The sequence below is a fragment of the Castor canadensis genome, chromosome 2 (genome assembly GCF_047511655.1).
Source record: "Castor canadensis chromosome 2, mCasCan1.hap1v2, whole genome shotgun sequence".
NCBI lineage: Eukaryota > Metazoa > Chordata > Mammalia > Rodentia > Castoridae > Castor > Castor canadensis.
In genome coordinates this window covers 119,057,593-119,081,786 of record NC_133387.1, presented here as the reverse complement: position 1 = coordinate 119,081,786, position 24,194 = coordinate 119,057,593, and the positions used below count along the sequence as shown (strand labels likewise).

Genomic DNA, 24,194 nt, shown 5'->3' with positions numbered 1-24,194 from the left:
ATGTTAGGTACATATTCTCTCTTTAAAAATTGATAAAATGCCAAATTTCTACATTATAAATAATGTTATAGTTAGAAAAGAATACTGTATGATACATTTAGTTTAAATGTACTTACAAAAACTTAAAAAAGAAAAAAGAAAATCATTTCAGTGAATAGGTTTTGAACCGAACAACCCATCTTCTTCTCTCTAGCATAGTGTAAACTAATGTTTGTTGGGATGTCATAATACCATTTTGAGTACTTCTGTAATGATTTCCTATTTTTAGTTTTCAGTTGTTATATGATTTTGCAAGGTGATCTCACATCTTTTAAATCTATCTCTCTCAGAATTTACCTGAGAATAGATTGTGCTTGGTTCTGTTTGTAACAAAAATAGCAGTGAATTCTTAGAAAGTCTCAAATTACCTGCATTTCTTCTTCATCAAAATGAAGAGTACAGCTATCTCAAGGTTCTCAATCTTTGTAACATACTACCTTTAAATTTAAATTTATTATTAAAGCTTTAAATTTATTTTTTAATCCAATGCTTATCAATCCCTTCCCTTTCACTCTACTACATTTGGATCTTGAACTGAGACCAAACACATGTGTTCTTTACACTCACTAAGCTAGTCAGAGATTTTCAAATGTAAAGTGAACACAAATCTCTTGGGGGAATCTCATTAACATGCAGTCCCTATTAGTCAGTCTGGACAAAAACCTGAAATTCTACATGTCTAACAAGATCCAGGAGCATGATAATATGCAACAAATAGAAAGTCATTTTCAATAGTAAGACTCCAGATGCTCTAGAGGCATTGTCCCAGGATGGAAGTGAAAAAGACAGAGAGGAGAGACAGAGATAGAGAGAGAGAAAGAGAGATGGATCCTAATTCATATAGTACATTTTTATAGCTTATAAAATACTGATATTTTGTCAGAAACATCTAAAGAATTAGAAATTTAGATTAGCTAGTGGTTCTAAATAATATGTAGTATTTTACTTTAATGGACTACTTCTAGTGTTGTAAGTTTGAAACAAACTCAAGAGCTAATAGGACTATATGTATGACTACAGATGTATCTGGATTTTTTTGAGTGCAAAGAGTTTTTCTTAGTTTCTAACATAACATGACTGTGATCAATACACAGGGAACACCCATTCCTTTTATCCACCTTCCCCCAGGCTCTATGGGGTCTCCATGCAGCTGAAGAACACCAGGAGTTTATTCATCATATTTTCAGGTATACTCACTCTTTCCCCATACTCAGGACTCACTGAGGATTTCCTGACTCTTGTAACTCATTTTCCAAGTCTCAATTCCAAATACAACTCTGACAGTCAATGTGGCAGGCACTGCTCCCTCTTGTACCAGTGCCTCTAGCCATTTGAATTCTTTTGGTTAATTGCTTCTGGGATACCTTCTTCCCTGTAGCCTTCCAGAGATCTCTGTCCTTTGGGGCCAACTTGGAAGCATCCTCATCTTTCTCAACACTGTTCCTCAAAACTGCCTCAAACTTCTTCCTAGTGCCTGCACCAAAGCCTTGTTTCTTTGTTCTCTTCACTCATTCTGTCAAAGTGATTACTACACTTTACTTTACCTGCCATGTTAGTCAGGTTTCTATTACTGATTATGGATAAACCAACTTATAAAGAGAAGAGATTTGTTTTGTTTCATATTTTGGAAATTTTAGTCTATGACCCAATGCCTCTGTTGCTTTTGGGTGGAGCACCGCATCATGGCAGAACCCTGATCTCATGGCTGAAAAGTAAAAAAAAAAAACAGGTGAAGGAAGAGATCAGAGACCCACAATTGTTTCAAGGCCCCAATGAGCAAAGATCTCCCACCTGGCCCTACTGCTTAACATTCTAGAACCTCCTAAAAGTGCAGGCAGAGGGCCAAGCCTCTAATGCATGGACCTGTGGGGGACATTCCAGATCCAAACCATAGCAATCACATTCTGAACTGTTCGCATTTCTCCCTGGACCTTAAGCTCCGTCATCAATAGTGGCTGACATTTAGTTAGTACTAAGTTTTTTTTTTAATTAAATGAATTACAGAATTCTTTTTTGTTTTTCTCCAATTATGAGTAGTACAAATAAGGAGCTATTGTATTTAGGTGGATTTTTTTCAAAAATAATTTGCATATGTGGTATAGAAGATAGGAAATAATCACTTGGGGATTCAGGAAAACAACTTTATGTAGAGTGTTAATTAAGTTCTCAGAACCAAAACATATTTCACATGCAGCACTGTGAATCATTTTCAGTTGTAACGTTCTTCCTTCCATGTTCATGGAAAATGATCTAAGCTTTCTGATTTTTACCCTTTTATTTTTTTCTTTTCCTTGTCAAGGAGATTTTGTACACATAAATCACTCATCTGTGTTTTTATCTATCCTGGTGGTCAGTGATGAGAGGACTTAATGCAACATAAATTCATTTTGTGAATATTCATGAGCTAGTCTTTTAGCATGTAGAGTTCAGTACAACTCTTACAACTGCCTTCAGACAAGAGCATGAACTGAAGCTGTCCATCTTGAAATGGGCTGTTCTATGTTCCAGTCTACTTTTAGTAGAATGTCTGAAGAGTATCATATAGGGCCATAATTCTCCATTGTGCTTTTTGAAAAGTTACTAGTTTTCAAACTAGAAAACAAGTAAAAAATACTGCTTCTGATTACTGACGTCAAATACAAAAACAAGGATTACAGAGACAGTAGGAAGTGAAACAGTAATCTCTTCTATTAAAACCCTACATATATAAACACTATATCAGCTGGATGGCAAGGTGACAGAAATCTGTGTGTTTAACAGTCTAGTTATTCTTCAGACTTGTCGATACAATCAGTTATCTCTACCTCTCTGAATTCCCCTATTGCTTGAAAGTTGAAAAAGGAATTTTTCCCATAAAATCAATGCTTTCACTATTCTGATTCATGTGACTCCCCATCACCGCTTGGTAGGATCACTGGGTTTCAATGTGTTAATCCCAAAACAAACATCCTAAAACATTTACAATAAGATGAAGTTTTAAAACACAAACAAAAAGAGCTACACCATTGCAATAATTTCAGAAGAGGGTATTCTCCTTTGGAAAAGTAAGATGGTATCTTTAATGAATTAAAATACTTCAATCTTGTTTCAATGTTAAAATAGTCTGACAGCACTACATAATTTACAATATCACTAAAAATTAAGCCATATCACATTATAATTTTAATAGTAAAATAATACAAATACATATTTTACACAACACATATATCTGACCAGTTATGGTTATATTGATAATTATTTTCATATAAGACCTCTGTATCTGTCTCTCTGTTTCTGTCTCTATCGCTGTCATTGTATCTCTCTTAAAACCTAAGGTGACATTTTGATCCATGTGGTTTTGCAGAACCAAAGAAAATCTTCAACAATAAGTGAGATGATTTTGCAAAGATGTTATAAATTCTTAAAAGGTCTGTTCAGACTTTACTACTCAAGATATATGCACAAATTTTACTCAGGGAATTTGTAAGCCAGTAGTGTATTGTTTAATTTTCATATATTTCTGAGTTTTCCAATATTCCTGCTATTTTTCTTCCTTTTTACTGTTGTGATCAGGAAAGATAATTCACATAATTTCAATCTTCTTAAAGTTATTAAAACTCATTTTGCAATGAAAGATAATCTGTGGCACATTAGGAGAATATTTGTTTTGTTTTTGTATGGAAGGTTCTGTATAGGTCTAGTAGTCCATTTAGTAATAATATTGTTTGAGTCTGTGATTTCCTTATTCATTTGTTCTCTGGATGATCTATCTATTGTTGAAGATGGGACACTGATGTCCCCTACTCTTCTTGTATTCTATCTGCTTTTCCTTGTAGCTTTGTTAATGTTTGCTTTGTGTGTTTAGGTACTCCAGTGCCTAATACATATGTATTTGGTTATTATGTCCTTTTGATATGTTGATCTCTTTATCATCGTGCAGTGACTTTGTCTCTTTTGACAGTATTGACTAAAATCTGTTTCTCTGTGATGAGTCTAGTCACCCATGCTTTCACTTGATGACCAATTCATAGGCTATCCTTTTCTATCTGTTCAGCTATAGTCTATGTCCTTAAGACTAAAGTAAGCTTTTTTAGGCAGCATACATTTGGACCATATTTTTTAAAAAATCACTTGAGTGTTCTATGTCTTTTTATTAGAGAATTTGACTAGGTTTACATTTAAAATAATTATTGAGGTAATGACTTATCACTTGCATTTTGTTAATTGATTGTTGATCTTTGTTCCTCTCTTCCAATCTTCCTGTCTTCTATTTGATTTGTAGAAATTTTGTAGTGGTATACTTTGAATCCTTTTTCTTTACCTTTTTTTATATCTACAAAGATTTTGTTTTTCTTTGTGGTACCATGGGCTTATATAAAACATTTTATATTTATAGATTTCTATTTTTAGCTAATAGCAATTTAACATTGAGCATGTACAAAAAGTCGTTAATTTCTTCCTCCTATTTCGTACTATGAGTTTGTATCTTTTATTTTCTGTATCCTTTAACAAATTATTATAGCTATAGGTATTTCTATATCTTCATCATTTAACTTTTATACTATAGTCAAAATTTATTTGTTCACCACCATAATAGCATTAGGGTATTCAGAATTTTACTGCATATTTACTTTTACCAGTGAGTTTTGTGATTCATTAAAATGCCTGTAGTTATAATAATAATATTCTGTATATATATATATATATGTAAGTACATATATGTATTCATTCCTAATGAATATATATGTATCTACTTTCATGTATTTGCCTCTTTTCTTTCTACTTGCTGTGATATTTCGGTGATCTTTTTAGGATTTTTATAGTTAATTCAGTTTTGTCTATTTACATCTTTTTTCTCTCAGTTCAATTGGAATTGATTTGTTACATATCTGTGTCTTAGTTGTTAGTTTTGAAATTTTAGTATGTTAAAATATTTTTACTCCTCACACCTTACATCAAACTATGGAATCATGTTTCAATTATTTCCTTTTAATTTGGCTCTATCATCATCATTGCTTTATGTGCAATGTCTATTTAGATTGACTTTGTTTTTGTCTTTGATTGGGATCCCTTTTCATCTTCCTAAGCTCATTTCTTATTTTTTTAATATATGCATTTGTATCCATTTGAGGATATCATTATTTCACTTTGGCTCTTGAGCAATTTTTCCCCCAAGGATATACATTCTACCTTCACAACTAATATCCAGTTGCGTCTTGGACGTGTTATTCATCCATGCTACAGTTGTGAATTTGTTTTTCTGGGTGACTGATTTCTTCAACCCTTCTAGAATATTCTTAGCTGTCATCAAGTCAATTATAAACTCAATTTCATTCTTGGTGTGTTTCCTCTCTGGTACTCTAATTTAGATATCAGTTTGAGTTCTATTTCTCTTCAGTTTTATTTCATTTCTCCATCTTCTTGCTGCTTTTCCTTTATATTTGTCTGTCCACCATTATTTTTATTATAACCTCTGTGTCTAATATCTAATGCTGCATCTGAATGTGGAACTTTATAAATTAAGGCTTTGTAGAATGTCTTTTATAAAAATATAAAATTTTTAGTTATAATTATTTCATATTCTGGGTCTAATTAACTCTGTTTTAGACAAGTTCTTATAATTTTTTTCCCTGTGTTTTTGGGATATTTCATTGTGATATTGTATGTGGTGGAAATTAATCTGTGGAAAACCAGCAACACAAAACCAGTAAATTTTAAACTTTGTCTTCCAAAGGGAAGTTATATCTGCTTCTATCTGGGATGAAGGGACCACTTTAGCCAACTTTTAGAATCAGTAGTTTATGATAAATGATTCTCAAGTTCCCTACCAGCTTTCTATAATTCCCAAGGCTTAGTCTTCTGTTTGTAGGGTTTATGTTAATATTAGCTTTTTGTAGCTCAAGTTGATAGAGCCACTCAGATGCTTTTTTCCAAGTACACATTTTGTAATCAACTTGAAATAAATTTCTAACAATTTATCCAGTCCTCACCAGTGACAATTAAACTTTCAATGAAAATTAAATAGGAGTTAAAAGATTAGCAAGAGAATGCAAAATAAATAAATTTCTAACAATTTATCCAGTCCTCACCAGTGACAATTAAACTTTCAATGAAAATTAAATAGGAGTTAAAAGATTAGCAAGAGAATGCAAAATATTTCTGTACAACTAAATGTCCTTTGGACAAACAGAAAAATATATGATAAATATATGTGACATATATCACACTCACATGAATTAGCTTAGGTAGATATAGAGTCTGAAAAGTCCTGTGATCTGCCATCTGCAAGCTGGAATCAGGAAAGGCAATAATGTAATTAGGTATGCACCTGAAGGTCTAAGAGTTGGGGACTGATAATATAACTTCAGCTGAATTTTAAGCATGGTGTAAAAACCTGAGTCTACAGGCATGACAACTATGACCACTAATATATGGAGAAAGAATATGATAAATATCCCCTATCAAGAAGAGAGACCGAATTAGTTCTTATTCTACCTTTGTGATCTATCAGGACCTCATGGATTTGATGGCGCCCATCTATAATGTTGAATTCAGTCTTCTTTACTTATTCTACCAACTCAAATCCTAATCTCTTCCAGTCTGGGCATTCCTTAGCCCATTCAGTTAGCACAAAAAATTAACCATAACAACACTGCTTCCAAGTCTTGCTTTTGCCATAATGTCTTTCTGTGTATGACTCTTTTACAACTCCTGGTTGTTCCCAAATGACTTTACATTTCCCCAAGCTCAAGGGTAATATTACTAGAATCTGTTCCATGTTCTCTTTTTTTTTTGGAAAAAGAAAAAGAGCATCAGTGGATTGGAATTAGTTAAGGAAAGACAAATGAATCAGGGAGATTGATAATAAGACAATACAAACTTCTGATGGTGAAATACAAAATAAGAATAATAGAATTTCCATTAAATGTAGGAAATTTTCAGTGGGGGGGGAGTATATAAAGAAAGAGTGTAGGAGGAAGAATATGGTGGAAATATTATGTACTTATGTATGAAAATGGAAAATGAGACCTGTTGAAACTATTCTAAGAATGGGCTTAGGGAGTATAAAGGAAAATGATGAAGGGGGTGAATTGAACTAATATAAGCATTTTTTTAAATGTCACAATATACTCCCAATATAACACAATATGATAATAAAATTTTTTTAAAAAGGGATGTGTCTTTGAAACACCAGAAAGAGAAAAAGAGAATATAGTAGAAGAAATATTTGAAAAAAAAAAGGGCTGAAATTCTTCCAAAACTAATTATGGTTATGAACCCACAGATTCAAGAAAACAAGCAGAATAAATACAAACTATCTACACAACAATATGTCATATTAAAACTGCAGAAAACTAAAGTCAAAGAGATAATCTTGAATTAACCAGGTAACCAGATGAATTTATGGAAGAATAAAGGTATAGATTATATCAAGTTTCTCATCAGAAAATCATGCAACCAAGAAGGGAATGCAATAAAATATTTTAAAAAGACAAAAAGGTGAGAATAAAAGAATCAATAATCTTGAATTTTATACTAGCAACATTTTCTATCAATGATGTAGGAAAAATACTTTTCAGGCAAACAAGAACTGGTGAAATTATCACCAAGAGGCTTGAATAAAGTTCAATACAATAATAAGTACTTTAGGAAGAAGAAAATTGGACTGGAGGTATGGCTCAAGTGGTAGAGTGCCTGCTTTGTAAGCATGAGGCTTAGAGTTCAAACCCCAGTCTCACCAAAATAAATAAATAAACTAACAAATAAATAAAAAACACCACACTATAAAAAAAGAAGAAGAAAATTAATGTCATAAATGCAGATGTTCAAAATGAAAGGAACTACAGAAAGTAAACAAAATATTTTGTTTTTCTTATTCCTAACTCACACAAGGAAAACTAGATAATCTGTATAGTCTTACATCATTTAAAGAAGAATAGTCAATAATGAATAACCCTCCAAAAAAGAAATATAAGGCACAGATGATGAATTCTAGCAAACCACTAAGGAAGAAAATATATCAATTATTCACAATCTCTATCAAAAAATAGAAACAGAATAATCACTTCTTAACTCATTCTAACTGGCTGTTGTTACCTTACTACTAAAACCAGATAATGACATATCAAGCAGGAGGACCACAGACAGATAGGACTCATGAAGTTAGGTAGAAAATTCTCAGCAAAATTTAGTAAATCAAACCCCAAAATATAAAGAATTACACTCCAAAAAAGGTGGCATTTGTAACATGTATGTAGTGTTAATGCACAATTTGAAAATCAATCCATGTAATTCACCATATCAACAGTCTATACTGATGATATATATATATGTATATATATATATATGTATATATATACAAAGAGAAATAGGAAAGGATGCATAATGAAGAAGAGAAGAAGAAAAAAGAGAAGGATGAGTGGCTGGATTAGAAGGAGGAGGGAAAGGAAGGACTTACACTACCCAATTCCAAGAATAAAAGAAAGAAGCCAGGCATGGGGGATCATGCCTTTAATCCTGACTACTGGGGAGGATTATTCTTTTGAGGCCAGTCTGGGCAAAAATCTCAACCAATTAAAGCTGGGTATGGTGTGTGTGTCTGTCATCCCAACTATGCTGGAAGAATAAATAGGAAGATCTTGGTCCAAGCCAATTTAAGCATAAATGCAGAACTATCTTCAAAAATAACTAAAACAAAAAATGGAGTGTGGCTCAAAGTCCAGTATCATCCCCTCCCCTCAAAAAAAAAAAAAAGTTAAAAAAGTTAAGCAGAGAAGTATTGGAAAAACAATAGACATATTGCCCAGAAACAGATCTCTTCATGTCTTTTTGACTCAGTTTTGACAAAGGACCTGGGGCAGTTCAATGGAGAAAGGCTGTTTTCAACAAACGGCTGTTGAATAAGTGGATAACTTCATGTCCCAAATGGAAATTGCTATGGACTTTCTTACACCTTTCATGGAAACTAACTCAAAGTTGATTGTAGACTGAATGGGCCGTGGACCAAAATTATGTTTGCTTTAAATTTTGTGTATAACAAAATGAAATTATTATGTCCCACAGAAGAAGAAAAAGCAGGAGAAACTCTCAGTAACTTTGGATTTGGTAAGAATGTTCTATCTATAACTCAAAAGAGAAACAAAAATTGTATTTGGACTTTATTAAAATTAAAAGAAAGCCAATCTGTTTGCAAAAGATGCTGTTAAAAGAATGAAAAGCTGACTGGAAGAAAATATTTGCAAATCACTGGACTAATAAAGGACATGTATTCAAAACATATAATGATTTCTTAAAATCCAATAAAAAGAAACTAAAAATCCAGTTTAAAAATGGGCAAATATACAAATAGACATGTCATCAAAGATAATGTACAGATGAGAAACAATTACATGAAAAATTTCTTAGAAAATTATAAATTAATATAATAATGAAGTAATGCAACAAATCTATTAGAATAACTGACTCCCAAATTTAATCTGTTGGCTAATTTCACATGTCAGCTAAGCCTAGCTGTCTGGTCAAGCACTTTTCAAGATATTGTGTGATGGCATGATTTAGATGTGCTTAACATTTATGCTGTAGACTTTTAGTAAAGTATACTGCACTCTATGAACTCTGTGAACTCTATGAATGAGTTCAATCCTAAAATTACCCTAGGAGCAAAGACTGAGGTTTCTTTAAGAAGAAAGAATTTCCTGAAGAAAGAGAAATTTGACCTCAGGACTGAACATTGACTCCCTACTCATTTCTGCTGAGATACTCCCTGAGTATGTCAGAATCAAGACAGCAATATAATACTCTTACCTTTATTTCTATTCTGCCTGTTTGAGCAATGGATTGGCAGTTTCTCACAAAGCTAAATGCATCCTTATTACCTGACTCAGCAATTGTACACTCAGGTATTTACCAAACTGATGTGAAAATGTATGAACGCATTGAAACCCATAAATACGTGTAACCAAATGTGCTAAAAATATGTGAAGCAGTTTCTTTTTTTTTAATAATTAGAGAAACTGGCATGACCTGCGTGTCCTTTAATAAAGGAAAGGATAAACAACATGGTGTAAGAAAAACCATCTTTTCTATTAAAGTATATGTCACCCTCTTAGATTACTTAAAATTTCTCAGGCCGCCATCTCAGGTGATTTGCATTGTTTAAAGGGTTCCTATTTCTTCTTCTGATTTCTTGTATAGCCCCATTGTCCTCGAAAACTGACCGCCAAATTAAGTGCCCTGGCCCAAGCCTTTCAGCCAATGGAGAAAGGTTGTGAACCTTTGACCTGGACAGACCCCAGGTGTGGGGAGGTACAACCATGTCAGGATATGAGGAGAAGCCACTGTCATCCATTGTGTGCTCTCACGTCTGCTCAGCTGGAGTGAGTACATGCTTGCACCCTTGATCAAAAGAAATTGCTTTGTAAAGACTTTCTCTGTCTCTCGTGTGTCTGTTTTCAGCACCGGAAGGTCTTTAATTCCAACAATGTTAACCACCAAATTGTTCTCCTCATGAAGAAGACCCTCCTACAAAGGCATCTTTTTCTCAATCCTAAATTGAAAGGCCAAAAGCAAAGACAAAGTTGAGTGCTATTAGCAGGAGCTTATTCATGGGTCAGAGAACAGAGAAACTGGAGTCCAGTCTGGTAAACCAACTTCTCTAGCTGTTGGGGTGGAGAGAATATAGGTAGAATCAGAGACAGCTCTAGGGAGAGTGGCCAGCCAGCAGCTACTTGTGGCCCAGCCTGAGAGGGAGTGGGGTCTGGGATTAGATCTATTTGGTGGCAGGGACTGAGAAGGTCTGCTGAGATTGGATGGCTTTTATTGAGAGGATAGCTGGATGACAGAGGCAGTGACACTGAGCCAGCCTCTCCCTGCTCTGGAGAGGGTTCAGCTCCAGCTGCTGCTCTTTCTTCCTGTGGGCTCGGACACTTCAATCCTAAAGGAGTGTGAAGGAGTCAGAGAAAGAGCAAGGAGCAGCAAGTAACATCTGGCCCATTCTTAGCAAAGAAAGCCGCTAATCAAAGATGTTATATAGGAAACTACACATTTAAACAACAAGGGGATTGGACTATGAGCACATGATAAAAGCGAGAGCACACAAGGGAGGGGTGAGGATAGGTAAGACACCTAAAAAACTAGCTAGCATTTGTTGCCCTTAATGCAGAGAAACTAAAGCAGATACCTTAAAGCAACTGAGGCCAATAGGAAAAGGAGACCAGGAACTAGAGAAAAGGTTAGATCAAAAAGAATTAACCTAGAAGGTAACACCCACGCACAGGAAATCAATGTGAGTCAACTCCCTGTATAGCTATCCTTATCTCAACCAGCAAAACCCCTTGTTCCTTCCTATTATTGCTTATTCTCTCTCTACAACAAAATTAGAGATAAGGGCAAAATAGTTTCTGCTGGGTATTGAGGGGGGGAGCGGGAGGGGGTGGAGTGGGTGGTAAGGGAGGGGGTGGGGGCAGGGGGGAGAAATAAACCAAGTCTTGTATGCACATATGAATAATAAAAGAAAAATGAAAAAAAAAAAAAAAAAAAAAAAAATCTGAAATCAGTAGCTGTCCAAAACAGTAGGCCCTAGCTTCACCTGGCTATTAAGCATTTGAAATGTGGCTCATCTGAACTGAAATGTGCTTAAAGTGTCAAACATAGTAGATCTTGAAAACAATAAAATATTAATTTTTTATATTTACTACATGTTAGAATGATAATATTTTATGTATACTGGGTTAAATAACAATTAAAACCACTGACCTGATTTTTTAATGTAACAACTATTAAATTTTAAATGACAAAAAAAAAAAAAAACCCAAACCAACCTAATAGATCAGAAGCAGGCAGGAAAAAAGTCAGGGGGTTGAGTTAGATAGGATTCAGTGCTTCCAAAGCCCCCTCCTTTTCCATGCTTAAGCTGGAACATTTTTCTAGAAGAGAGAATAAAATTGGAAATCTTTTTGTAGTTTTCTTTTCCTGCCTCTTTTTTTTGGGGGGTGGATTTCTTTTTTTTTCCTTTCCTTTGTGTTTTTTGTGGTTTTGGGTGCTCTTGGCCTAGTGGATGGGGGAATGGTCAGTTGGCCAGCACAGCGGGCAGGAACAGCTGGTTGATACACTGCATGGTGTTCAGGTTGTAGCTGAAACCTTCCATGAAGGGTGTCTTCTCCAAGAAGAGGCTGTTGGTGCCACCTCCAAATACCTGGGACATGTTGAAAGTGCTGCTGTTGCAGGTGCCAGTCTCACTGCTCCCAACGGAGGCTAAAGTGCCACAGCCCTAGCCATCAGCCCCATTAAAGAAAAGGCTGTGTGAGCCACCACTGCTGTACACAAACTCTTGGCATTTGGTGAAAGCTGGGACTAATGGGCTGGGTTGGCTCAGTGAATGCATAGACAAAGAGAGGCTCTTGTGCTTCAGCAGGTTGTAGATAGGTGAGCAGGCCATGCGAGGATGCTGCTGTGGTGGCTGATGGCCACTTGCCCCATTGCTGGCCACAACCCCACCATTTGATGCCCCACCACCCTTCTTCATCTTGGTGGAGCCAAATTTGGTGGCAGCAAAGGAGGCGGTAGTGAAAATGATGGGCTAGGCAGAATGGGGGATAAAGGTAGGGCTGGGTGACTGGCCAAAAGATGGTGATGGAGGTTGGACAGGGAGCTGTCCTGGCTGCTTGCTGATGGATACAAATACCTGGGCATCCATGATCCTTCTCTAGGCAGAGAATCAGTGCAGGGCACACGCACAGGCCAAGGGCAGTGGCAGGAAATATGAAGCGGGGACTCTGGGGCTCCACAGGGTTTCGGGTGTCCGTGATAGCCAATTGTGTGCCACCCACAGGGCAGCTTCTCTTGCCCTAGATGGGCCTGAGCGCAGGCGGGTGGTCGCTCAACCAGTCTTCCCGGGCGCCACAGGGCTGGGTCCCAATTTGTCCTTTTCGTCGTTGAGTTAGGGGCGAAAAGGAAGAGATGGGCTATGACTCTCAATATAATTCTTTCAGCTTTTTGGATGTCGGGTTTGGGTGCAGAGGACAGAGGACAAGCAGAGGCCGGACGGTTGTCCTGTCCCTCTGGCCCCGCGTTGCCCGCGCCACTGTTAACTCTGCTGACCACCCGCACCTTCTCACGCCCCGGCAGGAAGTGAGCAGTCAATGAAGTTTCTCCCTTAGCAACCCTGCACAGGGATCTACTATTTCATTTTCTTACAAAATGATGACAGTACAACATGACAGATAAAGACATACCATTCAGGTTTAGTATTGCCATATTTGGAAAATAAAAATACAGAGCACAACATGTCCCACCAATACTTGGGACATGTTTTTACTGGCAATATATTGTTGTATTCCCTTCTGTTTCAAATTATCTGGAAACTTTACTCATTGGGGTACAAGAGGGAAATCAAGACGAGCATGAGAGTGAGAATGGTGACTCCATGTGCAGAATGGCTCTGCAGATGACCTTGAGTTGGTTATGGCAGTGAATATGAAGATGAGAGAGTTCCAAAACATTGTGTAAGCAGAGTTGACGTGACTTATGGATAAATCTATCTAGAGATGACTGATGTGTGATACAAAACTGAAGGTCAAAAAAATTCTGAGGTTTAGTCTTGATAAATGCAATATCATGATACATTATGCTAAGGTAGGAAAGGCTGAGGAAGACAGAAGTGTTCTATGTAAGTTTGATTATTTTAATTTTTTCATGGTCTATTTGCTCCTAGATGCAATATTGATCAATTTATATTTTAACAAATTGTATCACATACTGCCTTTATGTTGGGGAGTTTTTAAAAGACCAATACTGTCTAGTCCACAGTGGGATTTTTGTGCAAGACAGCAGAATGCTGAAAGCTTGCCCCTCCTGCCAAGAGAAGGAAACTCTTTAGGCAGTGGGAATGCATCACCCACAGAAGATAGTTAATGAATGTTATAGGTTACCCTGGCAGTTGTTTCCCTCTGGGAGTGCTAGAGAGTGGAATAGAAGGGATCAGTGACAAACAATGGTACAAATAACAAAGCAGATGGTTTTCAGAGAGTCAAGCACATATCATAAGAATCAGTCGTAATCTATCAATAGGAGCAGAAACGAAAGACCTAATCTTTAAGAAAGAAACTATTAAGGCATGCTGGGACTTCAGATTTAGAGAAGGGTAACACATGGTTGAGGATTGGTGTCAGAAGCAACAGACTGTTCCAGTGTTGAGAGCAGGTGAAGGAAGACAGGAACAGCATTGCACCTTGTTCTGTGTCTGAGCTAAAAAGGGGCAGAATGGAGGCCACAGTGGACTAAATCTCTGCATATGTCCTCCCCAGTTCAGAAGCTGACATATTTACTTTCAGACATCACTTTAGGCTTTAGGATTGGTGTTAATGAGTTTTCAAATCATCTTTGTGCCAGGTGGGGCCTTTGAGAAGAGATTAGTTCATGAAACTGAGGTCTCATGGGTGGCATTAGTGTCCTTATAAAAAAAGTGGCCCTAAAGAGCTCTTGCTTTTGCCATGTGAGACTTAAATCCAGAAGAGGTCCTATCTTCCCCCATCAGGCTGGCATCTGTATCTCAGACTTAGGTCTCCAGAATTGTGTTAAATGAATTTCCATTTTTCATATGTTCCCAGTCTATGATGTTTTGTTATAGAAACCCAAACTAAATAAGACAGAAACACGCACAGCATGTGCCCAATATTGTTCTAAATCAAGACCACCTGCTGCAATATAAATACAATGTGTGTGAGGGGGAGGTACCAGTGGGAGGGGGGAGAGTGAAGGAAGGAGATTAAGGTGATGATGTATGGCAGATGGGCTTCATATACCTATGTGAAACAGAACTAAGAGACGTCTTGCAATTTCTTTAAATGCGGTGGGGAGGGGGGTTGAAGGGGAAAGAAGATGGGGGCAATGTAAATAATGTACAATATAAGTCCAATCAGAACTGTCACTACAAATCTCCCCTGTATAATAAACATATCCTAATAAAACTTTATCATAAAAAAAGACCACATGCTGATAAATAAAGTATGTCCTCTCATTTTCTTCAACACAGACACATCTTTAGGGACAAAATTAAGTAATGTCTAATAAGTTACAGTTTTTTAGCATTGAAACTGGGTAAAAATCTAAAAAGATGACAAGATGATTGCTTTTGTCTGAGTCTTGCATTTGAGCCAACAATGATCAAGTGAATATTAATTAAAACAAAGACATTAATAAATCATATGACTTTATCTTTATTCCACAAGATTCATTTTCTTGTCTTCATTTCAACCAATTCACCAATTATGTAACTATAACCAAAATATTCACATATTTTTTAATATTTTTAGTAATGATGTAAAGAACTTAAAATGTAAGTACAATTGTATTTAAGGTGAAAAGGACTAGAATAAAGTTCCATTAAAGTTAAAGGCAAAAAGCAAAATGTTAAAATATTTATATATTTTCCAATTTATATTTCTTCTAAAATAATCAAAACCAGACAGCTCTGTTAGTTTTATTACATACTACAATTAAAAGGTACACTGTAGCTAACATGTAGTAATGGGATGAAATGCTTCTACCTAAAGCAAGCGAACAAACAACCATAACAACAACAAAAAACAAATGGAAAACTGTCAGAAAATGTTTGTAATACCCTGGGCATCAGACAAGGAAGCAAGGAAGGCTCCCCATGAGAAGTGTGTGGCGTCCATGTGCACCTGGCATTGGAGGCAGAGCTCTGCAGACCACCTGCGCTGAGAAGACTTGGGAGAAAACAGGAAGGCTAGTTCTTGTGTTAGCCTACATGGAAGCAGAGACATTCACAGACGGGAACTTCAGTGATCTGTTGAAGACCCCTCTTTATTCAACTCAAGTATGACGAAGGTACAGATACCTCTTGACATGAGATGAGGTCAATTCCAATAACTCCAACGCAACTTGAAAATACTGTAAATGAAAGTTTATTTAACACACCACACACACTGACCATTGTAGCTGAGCCACACAGCACACTGGACAGTGTTGGTTGTTTACATTTGAAATTGTGGGGCTGCCTAGGACCTGCACCCACTACCACTGCCCAGCATCTATAGAGAGGATCACTCTAACATGGCTAGCTCAGGAAGGGATAAAAATTCAAAATGCAAAGTTAGTACTATTAACTGTGTATGCCTTTCACACTGCCATAAAGTCAGAAATCCTAAAGTTAAACCATCTTACATTGGGAACCATTTCTTCATGAGGCCCAGGAAAGAAATATCCAGAATGGTGAAGTATATAGGACCCGGTGTTCACAAAGTCTGAGAACACAGCTTTTGCTAGTAGCCAGATAGAAATCCCCGGTTCTTGAGAACTGTGAAGGGGAGTAAATTTCACATGAGTTTTTTTATGGTGATGGTTATATTCTTGATAATAATGATGGTTTTATATAATATCATATATATCTATCTATCTACATGTATATATATATATAGATATATACACCTATATATGTATAAATATATATACACAGACATATATATTGCTGTCTGTGGTCAGTCAGGGCAATGCCAAGTTGAACATCAATATTACACATCCTATATTCATGTGATTCTCGTTCTTGGTTCTGTTCGTATGCTGAATTGTGTTTATTGGTTTGTGTTGCCTTCCTGGCATGAATTCATCCTGAAAGTGTATGGTCTTTTAAGTGTATTGTTGAATTCTATTTGCAAACATTTTCTTAAGGGCTTTTGGAACTATGTTCTTTAAAGATCTTAGCCTGTAATTTTCTTTTCTTTTATTGCATGATTATCCAGCTTTGTTAACACTGTCTTTATCTAATGAGTTTGGGTTTTTTGATTCCTTTATATTTTGTGGACTAGTTTAAGCATTGTCCTTAGTTAGTCTTTAAAAGTTCTGATACAATTCTGAAGTCAATCGGCATCGTACTGGGCTTTTCTTTTTTAAGAGGTTTTTTATTGAAACAGAGAGCAGGAGAGAAGAACAGGTCCTGTCTGGAGGATTGGTATCAGTGGTGAGGGAGGATATGGGGAATGGGTATAAGAGGGTGAATGTGGTACAAATACCATGTGTACATATTTGTAAATGGAAAAATGAGACCTGTTGAAATTATTCCAGGAATAGGGGGGAAGGAAGGTAAAGGAGAATGATGGAAGGGATGAATTCAGCTATGATGTATTGTAAGAACTTTAATAATGTCACAATGTACCCCTCCCAAAACCCAAAAAAACAAAAAAGAGATTTTGGATTACCCCTCCCCACACACACACCAAAATATTACGTATCTCACAAGATGGTCTTTTCTTGCCTGTTATTCAGGAAATTAAAAAGTGTTTTTTCCATATTTTTTCTATTTTCTTATTTTACATAGAAGCATATATATATTATATACATTGTACAGAGATCTTTGTGATATAAATATCTCAAAACTTTTCAAGTTATATACTCTAAAGCAATTATTGTATGTTAATTATATCATACTTTTTGTGTTAACATTAAAATTTACAAAGTATCAATCAATGTATGATTTTTAATTCAAAATGCTTAAATAAATTTGAAATTTATTGTTTCTTTGGAAACAACTGAACTTCATAAAACTCTCCTAGGAGCCAAGCTTATTCTTCATGTAACTGTCAGTGAGAAAAACAGCTTCACACTCTTGTCTGCCACAGCTAAGCTCAGAGCTGTGAGTTGGGACAATGCAGTGGTGCATGGGACCAAGTGGTCTCTGTGCAGTTAGCAGTGTGTCACCCCACAATGTAGGTACTGACAAAGGAGGTGCAGCAAATGGACTCTCCTCCATGCTGGGAAAAAGATGCAGGCTAAGACAAGAGACTGGGACTCTTACGGCTTGATATTATATTTTGGAGTGAACATTTTTTTCTCTCCCTATCTCAGAGCCTTCCTTTAATTTCAAACATGCACAGATTGTTCAAGCCTTAGCTCAAACCTCAACCCTAGCCCAGGGACCAACCAGACTCCTCCCACTCGCTGGTTACTGGTCATCAAGAACCACCCAGGTTTTTCCCTCCTCCCATAGATTAGCACAGTTTTATTTTGTTTTATAAATTAAGATGTGTTCATTTTAGAGAGGGGGGTCATATTGACAATTACAAATAGGCTTATATTGTACATTGTTAGATTACCCCCACCATCTGTCCCCTTGACCCCTCCCTGCTCCACTTCAAGCAATTGCAAGAGGTTTCTTTGTTCTATTTCATATAAGTTTGTGAAGTCCATCAACCATATTCCCTTATCTTAATCTACTTACTTCAGCCTCTGCCCTCCCACAAACCCCCCCAACACACACACACACACACACTGTACCTATTTTATAGTCCTGTTTTTCATTATTAATATTTAAGTTGATGTTCCATGGGGTTTTCAGTGTGTCCCTGCTGTGAGTCTACTTTACTTTGGGCCATTCAACACCTTCCATTACTCTCCCTTACCCTTTTACCTCACCCCTCACTTTTCAACAGCTTTCAGTACACATCCTTTTACTCTCTGTCTTCACTGATGATACGTTTTATGATATTGTTGATGGTTTATCATTCTCTTTTCCTTTCCTTCCTTCCCCTAGTTCCATAGAATAGTTCCAGTATTACAAGCATGTTTTATATATGAGTTTGTTTATGTTCATGTTTGTTTTTGTGTATGTATTTATCTTTTGCATCTATCATCACATATGAGAAAAAACATGTGGTGTTTATTTTAAAAGCATCTGGGTACAAGAAGAGCACTCTCTCTGCTTCTACCTCATAATTGGCCCATCAGTGGCCATTTGTAACTTCCCTCCCTAACCTTTAATAAACTCTCTTACCATCATTCCTATATCTGTGTGTCCTGCCTGGATGACTCCATGTGGGACACAAAGAATTTGGAAATCTTCTGATGAGAGACTGCATGAGCTTACAACAAAACTATCCTATGGTCTACAGCAGCCTTTGCTGCTGAGATCATCCTGGATAGGTGACAAGGAGAAGCATTCTCTGCTCCCATGATAATATACTCAGAGACAGAGGCCCTGAGTTCACATTTTCCTGTGTCAGTGCTGGGTGCTGGACCCCAAGTGCTGAATTCCAGCAGATAAACCACATTGAACTTGCTTTGAGTGTGTTTATGATAGCAAAGCAAGAAGACGCAATATCCAGGCAGGGACCCATAATGGACAGAGAAGGCTGTTTTGACTCAGGGCAGGCCTACTCACAAAAGTTCTTCTAAAGGTCCTTTTAGTTAGGGTCAACAGCAAGGAAGAAAACCTAGGAATGGATCAAGTATTCTCCCTGATGGACAATGGATATTTATAAAGGAGATTAAGGAAGGGAAGGAGGGCCAGCAGATTTTTCCAAGGAGCATATTAACATGCTGTGATTAAAATATCCCTGACCCCACCATGAGCACTTTTATTTTTAGATCATTGATGGAAATTATCAAAATAATGTGGGTTTTTTTTGTTTTTTGGTTTTTTTTGTAAAAAGTGTTTTCACAGAGGCTACAAGTTTACATGGTACCACTAGCAAGAGACATCCTGAGAGCTGCTTCCTGATTAAAGAAATCCATTTCTGGACCCTCAAAGGAATGCAATTATGTATATTTATGTAAATGATATGCAAATTACCTTGAAAATAACGTGTGCAAAGGATAAGAGTAATGCTCCCAAGCTGTGACTTGTCAGTCTGAAGCTGTTTAGTGGAAAAGGATGCAAACTGTGCTCCAATTGAGAGCTGAATTCTGAAAGAAAAACATCTCTTACATTATTTTTGGAAATGATCAGATGTGGGAGAGATAAGCAGTTACTCCACCTAAAAAGTTCAGAATGTCTCCTTGGTTATTCCGAGTACTAAGCAATATAGATTTTTCTAGTGTGGAAGCATCCAAGTCAGTGTGGCTGTAACCATGTTCTAGGCCATAGACTCAATTCCTGGTCTGGCCACTCACCCCAATACCACCAAATAAAGAAAGGAGTAATGGTGAAGTTGAGGTTTAGTATGAGTTAGGGGCACATCACAGTAAGGGGCAAAGTAAGCACTTCAGCCCATCATTGGGGTGTAGGACATGAGCTGTATCTTTAAATAGAGGAAGAATTGGGGAAAGAGGTGGGAGGCATGCATGGTTACTAAACAGTCCTGGTCAAAGGGTTGTCTGATTTATCATGATCGAGGGGTCCCAGAGAACGTATTGCTGTCATCACTTGAGGAGAGTAATCTAGATAGGATAAGCAAGTCTTTGTTGCTTGGCAGGTGGTCTGTCCTGAGGAAGCTCTATTGTCCCTCTCCTTGGAGGACAATTTTCTCTATCTTTTATCATGCAGATGTTATCCATCAGTCCCGTCCTTCCTGGATTCCAAGGTAGCTGTAAGGTGAGAACTGCAGAGACAAAGGCTCAGAGCAAAGACAGACAGAAAAGGGAGCCAGAGATGCCAAGCTTTTTACCTGCTCTTAGTTAACCTTTGGACATTTGCACGCTCAAGTGAGGAGTCAGTGCTTTTAGCAAAAAGCAGTTTCTAAGTTCCTATTACGGACTTTGAGATTTTAGGAATAATTTGAGGATGATGTTAATGCATCTTCTAATTACTTTTACCAGTCATTGGTCAAATCAACCCTGCAATCTTTCCTGACCTTTGGAGGCCTCAGTTTCTCCATCTGCATTACAACAAAGAAAATAGCATGAGTCAGTCTCCAGAGGCAGAAGGGTTACGGTCCTACACCACTGCAAATACTCCTATGTGTGCTCAACAGCTATTCCTTATATATTTCTCTTTTTCAAAATAAATATGTTTGAAGTCATCTATTGGTTGTGCTGACATAAAAGAGAGATGCAAACTGTTAGTATAAATGGTATATAAGGAAAGATATAAGGTCTGTCAGAACCTCTGAGGAAATCTTCACAAATGGTAAACATAAGGAATCAGATTGAAGAAGAAAGAGGGAAAGAGGAAGCCAGGAATTCCCAAATCCAGAAATAAATGCTTCAAGCCTACAGGGGACAGACAGAGCAACAAGAGAGGGCAGTCAGAGGGTCTTGGTTGTCATAAATAAGCCATAGTCACAGCAATTCAGTCCCTTATAATGCTTTCTCTTTTCCTCCATTGCATCTCCAGATCCCTTAGGATGAATCTCTTAGCCTCACAGTGGGGTGGGCAAACAGGTGAACAATGAGTAAGGTCACATGAAGTCCAGAGCAGAGCTTCAGGTGATACCAACTCCCACAGGACAGTAAGGAATAAAACCTGTAAAAGAGAAAAGCTATGCTGCTCAAGAGGAAAGCACACTTGAGTCCAAAACTGGCCTTCCTTCTTTTCAATAAGTACCTTAACCTGTGTAGCTCTTTCTAGAAACTAATTTACCTAGTGCTTCATTCATAAATGTCAACCGATGATTAGGCATCAACAGACGTGGAAATCAAATCAAGGGCCTCAAGACATGGACCACAGACTTCAGAGGAAACAAAAAAGTACCCTTCCTTCTTTCCTTCCTTCCTTCCTTCTTTCCTTCCTTCCTTCCTTCTTTCCTTCCTTCCTTCCTTCCTTCCTTCTTTCCTTCCTTACTTTCTTCCTCCCTCCCTTCCTCCCTTCCTTCTCTCTCTTTCTTTCTTTCTTTGACATAATCTTGCTATACATAGCTACAGCTTAGGCTGTCCTCAGATTTGCAAACTTCCTGTCTCAGCCTTCCAAGTGCTGGAATTGCAAGCATATGCCATTTTTCTCAGCTGAATACAGTAAGATTTCTGGAATAGTTTAAACAAACATATTTCAATGAGTAACCTTAAAATATTCAGTTGTGTAAGTTATCTGTAACAACTAATGTCAATCAGAGTGATTTTCCTCAATCTCTTCTCCACGTACTAGGAGACATTGTGTCCATTGTGTCTGGGGACATGTTTGTCCTGCTGTCCACTAATGGGTAGAAGCCAGTAATGATGTTGAACTCAAAATGTGCAGGAAGTCCCCAATAGCAAAGACTAACCCAGTACAGAACAGTCCCCAGTAGGAAGAAATGGCCAAGCCCCAGAAGTCAATTGTGCCAAATTTGAGAAATATTGATCTCTCAAAAGGAACAGCTGTTTGAGCTCTTGGGATGTTTCATATATAATATTTATATATATATACTACATATGCATATATATATATATATATAATATTTGTGTATGTGTGTGTGTTCTAAAGGAAAACATAGGTAGTAAAGTAAAGGAAGGATGAAAAGTTAAACTTATTAATTACATAAGGTTTAACCAAGCCAGTAATTTTTAAGATTTTGATTTATTTTTATTTAGCATGCATTAATAATATGAGGGAGTTTCATTGTGTAATTCCATACATGTTCACTGCTTCCATTATGTTCTATTCTCCTTCCAGCTTCCCTTTTCCAATGGTATTTGGTGGGTTTCATTGTGCTTTGAATAATCTAATAACTTAGGTTCGGAACCATAGGCAGACCAAAATTAAGGGGAAGTTAACGAGCATGAAGGAAAGATCCAGGGTCTCAGTCCCTTTAAGAAGTCAATCAGCAGTAGGAAACTGAGGTTGGAGAGGGAAATAATTGAGGCACAGTCCCATAAGGTTTTCCTGAGTTAAAGTTGGAAAAGGCCCACAGTGTGTCGAGGCTGATTAATAAAAATAAGCCACATTAGAAAATTTCTTCTGAAATCCTCAATCTCTGCTTAAGATCCTTTGTTCTACATATCTCATACTAGTGAGTATAATCAGCCTAATTTATACTATGATGATGAAAAGCAAATCAAAATCCTAAAAACAGCAAAAATGAAGAGGAGATGGAGCAGGGTTAGATACAGTTATATCACGAACATTGAAAATAACATTTTTATTAACTTCTTGGTGCATTTATATAATAATTCTTACATTTTCAGGTATGTACTCATATTGCTTTCTTCATATTGAGTATTAAGACTTAATATGTGTCAGGTGTGGCCAAACATACCTGTAATCCTAGCTACTTGAGAATGCAGGTCAAGGCCACCTGAGGCAAAAGCCAGCGAGATCCAATCTCAACAAATAAACTGAGCATGGTGTTACACAAATGTAATCTCAGCTACATGGGAGGCCAGGTAGGAGAATCATGCATAGTTTGGGGCTAGCTGGGTCAAAAAGCTAAAATAATGAAAGCCTAAAGTGCTGGGGGCATGGCTTAAGTGGCAGGGCACCTGCCTAGCAAGCATGATGCCCTGAGTTCAAACTCCAGCAGCCTGTCCCCCTAAAAGAAGACTTAGTATGAATTGTGGCTGAACAGTTAAGATTCTGCAGAAGTGACAAGAAGGAAAACAAGAGACGTAGAACCCAGAATTAGGCACACAAGTTTGTAAGCACTTGATACAGGAAAAGGGAACACTGCAGAATAGGGAAGTTGACAGTTGTTTCAGAAAAGGACAGTATTGGAAAAAACGAACTTAATCCCTTCTTCATTCCATATTTAAAAATTAAATTATATATGCACTAAAGATTTACAAATAAAAGATGAAATAATAAAGATTTTAGAAAATATATCATATTTTTACAACCTTGGGGGTAGAGAAAACTTTATTAAATAGATTCCCAAAAGCCTTAACCACAACAGAAGTCTAATGAAAATTAAAGTTGCTATTTATTGTTTTCTTTTAAGTTGAAGAGTGAAAAAATAAACCATAATGTGAGAAAGGTATTTTCCACTTCTATAATGACAAAAGATTCATAACCAGAATGTATAATTACCTTTGAATATTCCAGGAGAAATTGTCAGACAGGTGAGTAGTAAAAACTTGACAGGATGAGTCCCAAAAGAGGATATCCAAAGTGTCAGTAAACCACAGAAGGGCACTGGATCTCATTAATACAGGAGAATCTCACTGACACAGACAATGCCGTGAGTTACTACTAGCCTTTCAGAACAGGTGAAATCCAAGGGGGATAAAATCCTAATGCAGGAGTTCAACATAACAGGGAGAAACTCCATGCACTCACTGCTGGTGGGAGCACTAACTGGAAATTTAGTTTACGTCCTGAAGTTCAATGTAACTGTGCCTGATGAGCCAAGAATTCCATTCTTAATGTTGTGCACAGTATTTTTATGTATTAGGAACCTTGTAGATGGAGTTCATAGTAACATTATTCATGTGGCCAAAAGTGGAAGTCAAACCAATTTCTTTCACTAGTTGATTGAATAGGGAAATTTTTATAAAATTATCCAATGGAATATATTTTCATTTCCCAAATTTTA

The 24,194-nt window shown here is 36.8% G+C and overlaps 1 pseudogene; it reads right to left on the bottom strand.

Moving 5' to 3' along the window:
• Positions 1-12,085: 12,085 nt before the first annotated feature.
• LOC109703059 (protein Tob2-like) lies at positions 12,086-12,712 on the bottom strand (annotated as a pseudogene).
• Positions 12,713-24,194: the final 11,482 nt, after the last annotated feature.